Source organism: Myodes glareolus, chromosome 19, assembly GCF_982192425.1.
Source record: "Myodes glareolus chromosome 19, mMyoGla1.1, whole genome shotgun sequence".
NCBI lineage: Eukaryota > Metazoa > Chordata > Mammalia > Rodentia > Cricetidae > Myodes > Myodes glareolus.
The window spans coordinates 56844637-56857319 of NC_142044.1; positions in this window are offsets into that span (position 1 = coordinate 56844637).

Consider the following 12683-nt stretch of genomic DNA (forward strand, 5'->3'; position numbering starts at 1 on the left):
GTCTGTGGAGGCTCACACTGTTCTCATGGGGAGGTAATTGTGGTGCCTTCCACAACTGACAGTCATTGGAAAAAGAGTGATTCTTGCTCCTTCATGTGGAGCAATTTCAGCTCCCATGGAGCCATTCTGCTAGAGTATCTTATTGTTAAGCAGAAATTGAGAGCCGTTCTTGAAGTGCCTGGTGTTTGTTTAAGGAAAAAGCATAACCAGGAGTCCTGAATGAGATTTTAGCTCATTGCAGATGCTGCCTCTTCACAGCAAAGAACAGAAGGATGAGTTGAAGATGTGCCTCTAAGGATTTAAAACACAAAGACAGCGCTACAGAATTCAAAGCCTAAAGTATTTGCTCTCCAGCCACTTACAGAGAATTGTTGGAGCCCTTATTCTGCAAGCACTTTGTAAGTCACAACAAACAAATCAGTCTTCCAGGGACCCTGTTTACATGTAAATTCTGGTTCAGTGACTCTGGGGCTATGATGCTTATTTTTTAATTACCTCTCAGGAGATGGTGCTGGCCCAAGGGCCACCTGCACATAGGCTTGAAAGGCAAACCTCTGGCCCAGGCGCTGTGCCAAGTTGGCAGCTGTACAGCATCAGAATGCTCAAGCATCCCATGCCCCCTAGTGAATTTTCTAGAAGTCCAAGTAGACTACAGGAGATCATGGCTGTTGGCTTCAGATAAAGCCGGAAGAATACTAGTGTTGTTTATGAGGCAAACTGTTTAATGCTGATACAATTAAACTCCGTATACATCTTCTTTATCTCTAAAATGGGGACAAAGATGTTGCCCCATTCACACCCCAATGTTGTTGCAGAAATTCAATGAGACAATGGGAACGGTTTGTGAGTACTAGCCAACAGGAGCTGAGAACTTGCTGTCTTTGAGTTCCTGCTGGTTTTCAAAGGGCTTGATGTCTATGTGCAGGCACTTGTTGGAAGAAGGTAGACAGGAAGTTAGCTCCCATCTTGTGGTAGGAACATAAGATGCATTTTTCTGAATTTTATCAGGATGGATTGTTTATGCACATATCTAGGTCACCTCCTGAAGCATTACAGGGTTGACGTCCCCTCCACTGGATTCACCTTAACAGGATTCCCTGAGCCATGATGTGTGTATTCTCTCTACATATGTCTATATAGATTATTGTGATGTGTGACGTGACTAAGTATTTCTTCAGATGACATCACAGAAAGTAAGAAGGTCAATATAATGCCTGGGCAAAACTATAAGTGTACTTTTGTCCAACCTGTGTGGTTTAAAACTATTTAAGGCCATATTAAGCAGCTCTAGCAAAGACACTACAGTACAGTACATAGGATGTACCAGTGCTGTGTTGGGAACTGTGGCCCAGTTGACATATTGACAGCCCACAGTCATCTACTAGTATCCATTGGTGTGGGAGGTCCTTTTGTCTATGTGTTGTTTTCATTGGTTAATTTCATTGGTTAAAGGAACTGCCTTGGCCTGTTGATAGGACAGCACTTAGGTGGACAGAGAGAACTGGACTGAAGGCTGGGAGGAAGAAGGCAGAGTCGGAGAGATGTCATGGAGCCACTGAAACTGCTGGTAGGCCATGACCTCAAGAGGATGCATAGATTACTAGACATTTGCTAAATTCATATGTAAGAGTTCACCAATAAAAAGTTAGAGCTAAAGGGCCAAACAATGTTTTAATTAATACAGTTTCTGTGTGATTATTTTGGGTCTAAGCTAGCTGGGCGGCCGGAAACCAACAAGTGGTTCGTTCCATACAACAATCCATCCAGTTTCTTCAGGGGACAGTCTGGTAAACTAAATGTAGAGAAGATGGGGGATCCCACCCACACATCCATGATAGCATTAAGGCAACACTCACCTCTGCCTTTGGACTTTAATGTGATGAGGCATCCGAGAACGCCACCACCTTCCCCACAGTGACAGATACTGGAAAGGGCTTCAATCCCAGTTCAGACCTGGGGAAGCATCTCTATGTAGACCTCTGAGTCTGCGGACATAGCAGATCCATCATCATAACCTAGTTAACATAAACTTCAGCTGTTATTACCATCCCTGACAGCAACAGTGACAGGTCAGGGCTCTGGCTATTCCAATTGACTGTACCCTGTGTCCAGTTATCATTGTATTGTTTGGACACTTCTTTTTTACTTTAAGATTTATTTTATTCTCATTAAAATGAGGAGGTCAGGAGGGAACTTAAGTTTCCTGGAGCTGGAGTTACTGGCAGTTGTGAGCTGTCCAACATGACTGCTACAACTACACACCAATGTAGTTGAAGATTGCTCATTCGTTCCCAGCTGCCCAGGCCTGAAATAATAGCTCAGAAACTATATGATGTGCAATATTGTTTGGCCAATAACTTAAGCATATTTCTGGATAACTCTTAAATCTTAAATTTCCATTTCTATTAATCTGTGTATCGCCATGTGGCTGTGACTTGCCGGGTAAAGTTCCATCCAGCGTCTATCTCCAGTGGGGCTACATGGTCTCTCTCCTAACTCTGTCTACTCTCTCTATATATATATCTTTCAGATTCACTGGCCAAAAGCAGCTTCTTTATTAACCAATGGTGATAAAATATATTCACAGCATACATCACCTTCTTCATCACCCTAGTCCCCTGGAAGATCATCAAGGGCTAGGACACAAAGAGTCATCTTTCCAGCACCAGTGTGCATTTAAATAAATGGACACAGGTTGTTAAGGGAGTGGCTAGGGAGTCCTTAATCCATAAACTTACTGAAGATGAACCCTGCCACTCCTTCAAGGAGCCTTGGGTTTAAAAACTCACATCCAAAAACTTGACAAATGCTAACTTCTTGGCCTCATGTATTAAGTGTAATATTCTATTCTATTCTATGCTATGCTATTGGGAAAAACGATAGAAACATTAATATTAAAGTAGTTTTTATTGAAATAGTAACTGAGTGAAAATAAGGACATAGCCACTCTTTGGAGAATGTTTTTATTATAGATATGAGGGAGAACACATCCAGAGGCACCCGGAATAGTTCAGACTGAACATGGCCATCAGAATAAACTTGGCCATGAGAGGACAGAAAAGAAAGGGAGAAGAAGAGAAGAGAGAGCCAAGAGGAAAGGGAGCAAAGGACTTGGAGTGGTCCAGGAATGAAACCAAGAGAAGAACCTAGAGAATGTGCAGCCAAAACAGCTGAGTTATATCAGAATCAGAGAGGCTGCAGAAAGGGAAGTGAAGTTCAGGGGCTGGAAAGGTTTAGGGCAGGGCATCACATATGCCAGCCAGGATGACTCTAATGGACACTTGTGAGCAGGGACTGAGGAAGCCTAGAAGTTAACATAGATATTGATATGCTAATCAACACCACAGGCATGGGTTAATGGATAAGCCACATTTCCCTTTAACCAGAGACATAAGCAGAGTGACTCTTTTCAGCAACCCCCTTAAGTCTCAGAGGGAATGCTGGATTTTGTCTAAATGCCAGACTTTGGGAAAGGGGACTAGAGAGCTGGCTCAGCAGTTAAAAACACTGTCGGCTCTTCCAAAGGTCTTGAGTTCAATTCCCAGCAACCACATGGTGGCTCACAACCATCTGTAATGAACTCTGGTACCCCTTTGTAGAAGAGACCTGGTCAGTTGCCCTCACCAACTTAGACCATGAAACCCAATATGGACAATTCAACAGAACTGCCATATAGGGGCTGTCCATGCATGCTTTGGCACTGCCAGGGCATAAAGTTCATTTTCATTTTTAACAGTAATAATAGTCGTCTTATACCTCAGAGACTCAGAGCCTAACACCCAGTAGTTGCTCCATCTTTGAAACTGTCCTCAGCAGTCTATTAGAGTCCCATTGTGTGATGGAGGAGGATCATCTGTCTATGTATTACTTTCATTGGTTAATAAAGAAACTGCCTTGGCCCTTTGATAGGACAGAAAATTAGGTAGGAGGAGTAAACAGAACAGAATGTTGGGAGGAAGAAGGCAGTGAGGCAGTCGCCATGACTCTCCTCTCTGAGACAGACGCAGGTTAGGATCTTTCCCGGTAAGCCATCACCTCGTGGTGCTACACAGATTACTAAATATGGGTTAAAGCAAGATGTAAGAATTAGCCAATAAGAGGCTGAAACTAATGGGCCAGGCAGTGTTTAAAAGAATACAGTTTCCATGTAATTATTTCGGGTAACGCTTGCTGGGCGGCAGGAATGCAGCCCGCTCCTTCTTTTTGCAGATTGGCGCCCAACGTGGTAATGCGCAGCCCGCTCCTTCCTTTTACAATGGTGGCTTGTCACACTGGAGTTCCAGTGAACCTGGAAGCTAGTCCAGGAGGCTGGATACCTCAACAGTCACAACCAAAGACCCAGAGGAGTGCTGGAGTATTGCAGGTCCTCAGTCAGAATTGGAGGCCTGGACGCACTTGGTTCTGTTAAGAGTCAAGGAATCAGTGACTGCAGCACCAAGGAGAATCAACTCAGCAGCAAGAGGAAAGGCCAAGCAACAAAGGGGTAGTAATCTCCCTTCCTCCACACCTCCTTTCTTATCTGTGTTGCTCCCAGATGTTCCCCACACTGGAGTGGGTCTTTCTGCATCAGTCAAGGCAAACAGGAAAATTCCCCAGGTGAGGTCTCCTCCTCAGGAGATTCTACATTGTGGCAAGGTGACATTAAAACCATCCCTGGCTCACACCTAGCTTGAAGTTTCCAGCTGCTTCAAACTGGGTGTTTTTCTTGTCGACTCCTCATGTATTCTGCACCTGAGATAACATGTTATCTATCTCCATATCTCTCAGGATGTCTGCCCCACCTCTTGGAGGCTATTCCCACCTTCTGCTATGATGGGGATGACTAGTTCTGCTCCTTTGCCATTTAAGTTCTTTTTCTTTGTGGCCAGGTTGAGAAAGTTCCTTATCTAAGCACTTAATCCTATTATTTATCTACCTACCTAGTGTCTTGGAAGAAGATGGATTCAGAGATGAAACCTAAAGCCTTCTGGAGGGGAAGCCTCTGCTTCACCATCTGAAATGGTGGGATATCAGTTCTCAGTAGAGAAGGAGGGGCCTTTCTGTTAACCAAGAAGGAGTGGGAGCTTTTAGAACCACACAACAACATCAGGACCAGTTGTTTCATCATTTGTCATGGTCCTAAGTTTTCCAGACAGGCTCTTGGCCTTACTGTGTCACTGCCTCGTAATGCGGACATCAGTATGATGAGATGTGTTATTTTGATTCAATTCTAAGTATTCTATGACTTTTTTATAAACAAAAAAAATCACATATTGAGTACACTGCAAGAGGGCAGTGGGCTAGACAATTAACTAGAATATGGACTATTGTAATTTGTGAGCTGCAGCTACAAAACCTACAAGTCATGCAGAGATGATTTAAAAATTATTTTCTTCTTTTCTTTTTATTCTACCTATGCTGAAGACAGAGCCTGGGACCTTTTACATAAAAAAGCATATGCCATTCTAGTGAGCCAAAACCTCAGCACATTGGAAACTTTGCTTATAAGACTCAAATCTGGAGTTTTTGTTTATTTTTTAAATAATTAACTTTAATTTACTATTTTCAGAGACCATAACTCTCAAATAGAGAACTTTGACTTTTTGGGGTACAGGACACTATTGTTCAATAGTGTTTATATGTTTCAAAGGAATTGGTGTCAGAACACCTTAAATTATGCATGCTAAGGCGTGGTTCAAGATCTCTATCATGACTTCAGTTCCTGAAGAAAGCTAAAAGTCCCCGCCGCTCTGCTTCTGCATCTTTTCTTGCAGTTCTGTGAATCTCACTCTTTTTATTTTGAAATGTGAGGATTCAGGAGTTTAGTGTCTTCCTTATAAACATTTCATTCAGTAAGACTCTCTTTTCCAGTTACCTAACTAAAAAAATGATTGATCTGCTTTTCATGGCACTCATATCATGCATTATATAAGACTCTCTATCAGCATATAAGGTGGATTTAAACAAATTCAAAATTTGGGTATATTATGCTTCTCTTCTACTGTAGGCAAAGTTTTTCCATCCTGGGACTCACTTCTAAATCACCACACAGAAGCTTAATATTAGTTGTAAATGCTTGCTGATAGCTCAGGCTTGTTACTAGCTAACTGTTACACTTAAATTAACCCCTATTTCTTATCTATGTTTTGTCATATGGCTGATGGTTTGTTACCTCATTTTCTTTACATCCTGCTTCTTCCCTGGCTGACTGGCTTCTCCTCTACTCTGCCCTTCCTCCTCCCAGAGTCCTCTTTGCCATGCTGCCCCACCTTTGCTTCCTGCCTGGTTACCAGCCTATCAGATTTACATTAACCGATGAGAGTAATATATATTCACGGTGTGCTGAAGGATTATCCACAGCATTCTACTATCTATTTTGTGGGGATTTTTAAAAATTGTGATTGTTTTTTCTGCTTCCTTTATTCCCTCCTTGTCTTCTCTCTGGATGCATCTTGCTCACTCTTTCCTTAGCCTTATTCAAAGGTCAGTATTTCAGAAGTCATCTTTGTCTTGCTAAGCATATACAGTTTATTTGACTAACATTTAAATTTTATCTCTCAGAACACCCATGCACCTACTGATAGGAGATCCAGGGGGAGGAGCCAGGAATTCTTGAGCAGCAGTTGTGCCCCGAGATGGGCAATAACAGCACCATTGTTCCAACAGGGTCCACTGCAGGAAGTTTCTCAGATGAGGTCTGAGAGGTACACTGATGCATGTGGATAGTGATGAGTCATTAGGAGTGGATTTAATGTGATGTCCATTTAGCAGAATGTAGTTTCTACCCTAGGGCCCATGACCTGTCTGTCCATAGGTTGTTGGACCAATAATGGTGCCAGATATGTGTTTCAACTCATGGAACAAGCCTTAATTCCATTTAGAAAGTGGTTGCTTCCTCTCATGTTGTTTGAGCCACTATTGCATCAGTAGGCATATCTAGCCAAGAAAGTCATTATTGTAAGTTTACAAGTTTCATGATAGATAAGGTTGATGATAACATTTCTCCTCTGGCAGCACACATGGTACCTCCAGCCCTCAAGCACTATAATAGTTGGCCACCAGGGTCAAAGATTCCAGAAGAGTACATGTCTGATTTCCCTATGTTGTATGACTCTAGTATGTGATGTCTTCAGCAATAGTGACCTGCTGTCAAGTTCTGTAGGATAACCAAGATCATTGGCAACTAGCCTTTGCTGTTTGGAGTGTTTTGTTCATTTGCTTATTTCTTTCTAAGGCAGGATTTCTCTGTGTAGCCTTCGCTGTCCTGGAACTTGCCCTGTAGACCAGGCTTGTCTGAAGCTCAGATATACATTTGCCTCTGCCTTTCAAGGGCTAGGATTAAAGGCATGCACCACCCCAGCCTGGCTTGGGGTGGGAATTTTATGGGAACTTAGCAGTCAATAACTCCAAAAATGGTCACCTATTCATGACATTGGGCTTTTCATTTAGCAGCCTGTGGGGTCCAATAAAATCATTGTGACCCTGTTATAGCATCTATGATGGTTTAAATAAGATTGGCCCCCATAAGCTCATGAATTTGTATGCTTGGCCCCTAGTTGGTGAGCCGTTGGAAAGGATTAGGAGACATGGCCTTGCTGGAGTAGATGTGGCCTTTTGTATCACTTCGGAGCAGGCTTTGATGCTTCAAACCCCACACCAGGTTCATTTTCTTGTTTTGCCTACTGCCCGAGGATCAGGGCGTAAATCCCTCAGCTACTGTCCTAGCACCATGCATGCCATGCTCCCCGCCACGATAATAATAGACTAAATCTCTCAAACTGTTGAAATAATTATCTTTTAGAGAAATATATTGACCCATGCCCTCCTGGTTTTTAGCATTTGTGTTGAGAAATTTCCCGTTTTTTTCTGACTGGTTGCTTTTGTGTATAACTTTGTGCTTCTGTCTTGCAGCTTTCAACATTCTGTATTAGTTCTGTATCCTCGTTGTTTTAACTGTCAAATGCCATGTGGAGGTTCTTTTCTAGGCTCTATTTGGTGCAATATAGATATGTAATATATCCCATATCTGAATGGCCATCTGATTGCCTTATTTGGGAAATCTTTTGCTAGATTTATTAAAAATGTTTTCTAAGCTTTTAACTTGTTTTTTCTCCTTCTATACCCATGATTTATTATCTTAATAGTGTCCCAGAGATTCATAGGCTTTGTTTTCCATATTCTTATTTTATGTTTATTGTTTCTTAAATGTTATGATTCAATTACTTTGCCTTGATCTATTCTACTGGTGAGACCTGCCACTGATAATTTTTTAAAAAAAAAAAACTAGACTAATGCATCTTCATTTCCAAAATTTCTATTTTACTAATATTTATGTATCTTAATGGATGTCACCTTCCACATCCTATACTGTTTTCCTTATTGTATTCCAGTATTTAATTGAACCTTCTTTGAATTAATTCAAAAGTTTATTCATGTCTTCTTTTATTTCTTCTAACATTATGAGTTATTTTTTAAATTATGTGTCAGATTTTTCACATTATTTACCTCACTGGAAGGTAACACTACTATGTAATCGTTCACATGATAACATCATGTTGCCTTACTTTTCCTCATTTTTTTTAATATTTCTCCATTAAAGTTGTATGCTAGGAAGGACTTTTGGTTAGAGTTTTAGTCCTCTATATTATGTAATTATTTAATCCTCTATATTATTCCACTTGCAATATTTGTAAAGCCCAATAGGACTAGGTTACAGTAGGGTTAGGGTGCAGTTTTCCCCACTGGACTATGGGTGAATCTCAAGAGCTTAAACACTCAACTCACGTGCTCAGGCACTGAACATAACCCACAGCAACACTCTGGATGTGCAATATTAAATGCAGATGCAACCACAACTAATGAATGAGTCTTCTATGAAAATACAGCAATAACCAATCTAATTCCTTGTTCCTTAAATTTTAACTTCAATAAGTTTGAAGGAATAAGTAAACAGTGATTGTATGTCATGTACTGATAAATTAGTTGCTAAGGGCAGGAATAGAAAGAAAATAATCACAACTATCATTACTTTTAGATCAATAGAAAAAAATGATAAAAGTAACTAGAAATGGGAAACAATGAAGAAGGGAGGAGAGGAGGTAGACTCAGATAAAAGGGAAAGGGAAGCAGAAAGAGAAGAAATGAAACCAAACAACTGAAAACAATCTTAGAACTTAGGAGGCTGAGCGATTCCCAGCCCTAGGCTTGTCTGCCTAGCTTGTATAGCTTAACCTGATTTTATTAACCTACACATTATCCTGTGGCTTTTTACCTTTCTTTCATTCTGTATGTCTGACTCCATCCATGTCTCATTGGTGTCTCCCATGCCCCTATATTCATTGCCTCCTCATCCTTTCTCTCCCTGGAAACCCCACCTATACCTCCTGCCTAGCTATTGATCATTCAGATTTTTATTACAGCAATCACAGCAATACACCTTCATACAGTGTCTATTCAGCAAAAATATTTTTTATAATTGAAGCCGTTGCAAGATCTATAATTCCTCAAGCACTAATAAGCCTTATCTTTGTTCTAGTATTGGTCCCCGCTTTGGGTTCACAGTTTTGGCTGAATCTGCTGTGAGATGTGTAACTTTCTATGTGCTGTGGGTCTAAATTGTGTCAAATATGGTTGTAACATGAGGGGGCCTGCTTGTTGGGGTATCTGTCCCACCCAGTACCCCACAGCTGGCAAGTCCCAAAGAAAAATCACACAGAGGACTCCATACGATTATAAACTGATTGGCCCATTAGCTTAGGCTACTTATTAGCTCTTAAAATTTATGTTAGCCCATTATTTTTATCTATGTTAGCCACACAGCTCAGTACCTTTCTCAGCGGGGCAGCTTAAATCTTGCCTCTCTGGTGGTCTGAACAGAACTGTGGGGAGAGTTTCCTGCTTCCTAGAATACTCCTGTCCTCTTCTTCCTGCCTCTACTTCCTGTCTGGTTGACCCACCTATACTTCCTGCCTGGCCAATCAGCGTTTATTTTTAAAACATGATTGACAGAATATAGGCAATTCTCCTGCACCATATGGTTTTCATTTTGGTCTTGGGAACTCTTCATCTATGTGTGCTGAAGACGACATAGATGAATCACGGTACATAATAAAAAAAAAATTAAGCTGGTACTGACTTGAAAGCTTCATCCATATTGGGTAGCTTTCAAAGTTCCAGAAGATTGTATTGATACTACTAGGAGATTAAAGTACTCAACAATCTTACACAGTACTGAGCTGCTACGATCACAACTGAAATGGCCAAAGTGACATAAATGATACAGAAGTATCCACTCACTAGTCACTATCTGATTACATTTAAAACCCACTAGCAAGATAGAAGTCCTGCCTAGTACTGTTAAGTACACCAAAAACCTGTGAATGGCTAGGTGATGTACCCAAAGGGAGAACTTTCTACTATTATTCTGCTTAATAGTCACAGTATCCAGCTAATCTATCTCTATGTGGCTCCCTAAGTTATGATCCTGTATCCAAAGATTAGTCCATCTCATATTTCTCATCAGATAAGATTTTTAACAGTAGATATTCTTAGAACAATAGATATCTTTATATAAATATATTACATATTAAATATATATATATATATATAGATATAGATATCAGCATGCAGATCAACTACGACCGTATAAGACTGTGGAGGTTTTGCTCTAGACAGGACATCTGTATCACATCCCCACCCACGCTCAAGGCTCAGGAATCATCATGGAAGATGAGCAGAAAGATTGTAAAAGTTGGAAGCAGTGAATGTGTGCTGTGACACATCATTTGATGAACATTACAGGATCATGGAACACACATGAACTCAGTGGCCGTGACTGCATGTACAAGACCTGCATGAACTCCAGGTAGACAAAATCTCTCCCGGGCATAGGAGGCTCTCATGAAGTTTCAGCTTTAGCTGAGTGGCAAATGTCAATTGGTGACCACTGGAAGAGAAATGTTCCTGGAACACTACCCATGCTCCAGTAGATAGATAGTCCTACACCTGTGCACACACACTCAGCATGAGTTAGATTAAATAGTTGGGATTTGTTTGTTTGTTTGTTTGTTTAAGAAAGAACACATGATATTGTAAAGGGAAAGTAGTGGTGGGGAGATATAGGAACAACTGAGGGATAGTGAATAGAGGTACTTTTGACCAAAATACATTGTCTGCTTCTATGAAATTCTCAACAAAATGTAAACGGACCGTTTACTTACACATACGAAACAAACTGTTTGGTATTTCTGACTCCATAAATCAGCTGTATGACCCTAAATTTGTATTTATTTACTTAAAACATGAAAATAAATACATTTGCAAAATTCTCCCAAAATAGCAAAAAGAAAGTTGATCTGCTTACATTCAAGAAAAAGGGGCCCAAATCGCTCCAATACTCCATTCAAAGGATTTGCTGCCATATCAGCTGTGGTGTGGAATCCCTCTTGTTCAATGGATGTGTTACACTGTCACAAAAGCTCCTGCTGCTTCCTCTCACCCATGCACCATCTGTCACTCATGTGGAATGCACCACCTCCATGTCTGCCAACTTCTGACTAAAGTCATGCGTTACTTCCACTGATGGAGCTGAGGTGACTGCCTGCGTCCATGTACAAGGGACATACAGAATCAGATCTTTTCTGGTTTTCTACTGGGAAACATGGTCCACCAGATAAAATGAGGCATTTGTGAAACATAAGAAGAAGAGTCCCAAGCTGAGCATCAAGATAAATGAGGATGTTCCTTCAGGAGTGAAACCAGCAAGACATTAAACTATCCTTGCTGCAGATTTTGTGCAAATCCCCTTGTGTTGAAATTTTTGTCATGCTTCTCCTCAAACCCCAGTGTGCAGAGGGGTTTTGAAAATCTTCACAGTGAGCAGGGTAGCCTGCATGACTGGATAATGTCAACTTAGCCCATCGCTCTTCGGCTACAGTTGCTTCTTAATAACTCTATGATGTGTAGTTTGGAAATTTCTCTTTCCATATTCAGTTAGGCTCCAAGTTGAGAATCTTAGAGACTCAATTCTCTCTAGCTGTTTGGATGAAGCATACAAATACCCTAGAGTCTACCACACTTGACAGATTAGACGTGGTTATCAGAGACCCATATTAAGAGTTTTGAGGAAGCTTACTGCAGGTAAATAGGACATGATGGATGGATGGATGAATGGATGGATGGATGGATGGATGGATGGATGGATGGATGGATGGATGGATGGATGGATGGAGGATTAATGCTCACCCTCTGAGACAAGTAGAAGCCTCTTGGCACATTTCCTTGTAACTGCCATCTTTGGCATAGGTATAGAAAATCCATTATTGCATTTATTTAATTTCATCAAAGCAAAACAGGGTTTCTTTCAAGGTCCCATTTTATGAAACGGCGGAAAGAAGAGCAAAACACAATACTCAACAATGAAATTTGAAAAATGTCTGCTTTTGAGGCTACCTTTCTGCTGCTGGAACTTTGAAAGGTGGCCGCGTTCTAGTTTGTCTGAAACCTTAGCTGACACGTCACACTGAGACCATCTTTTCCACCATCTGGGTTGTACTTCTGACGGAGCTTCTGAAAGGGTGCTTAACACGCCACCGAAAGTGGCGATGACAGATCACCCCGTGACGCTTACTGTGCGGCGTGTGTGAACAAGAGAAACTGAGCAAAACAGAAGAAGACTGGAAGATAAAGCAAGCAGAGGCGGACAC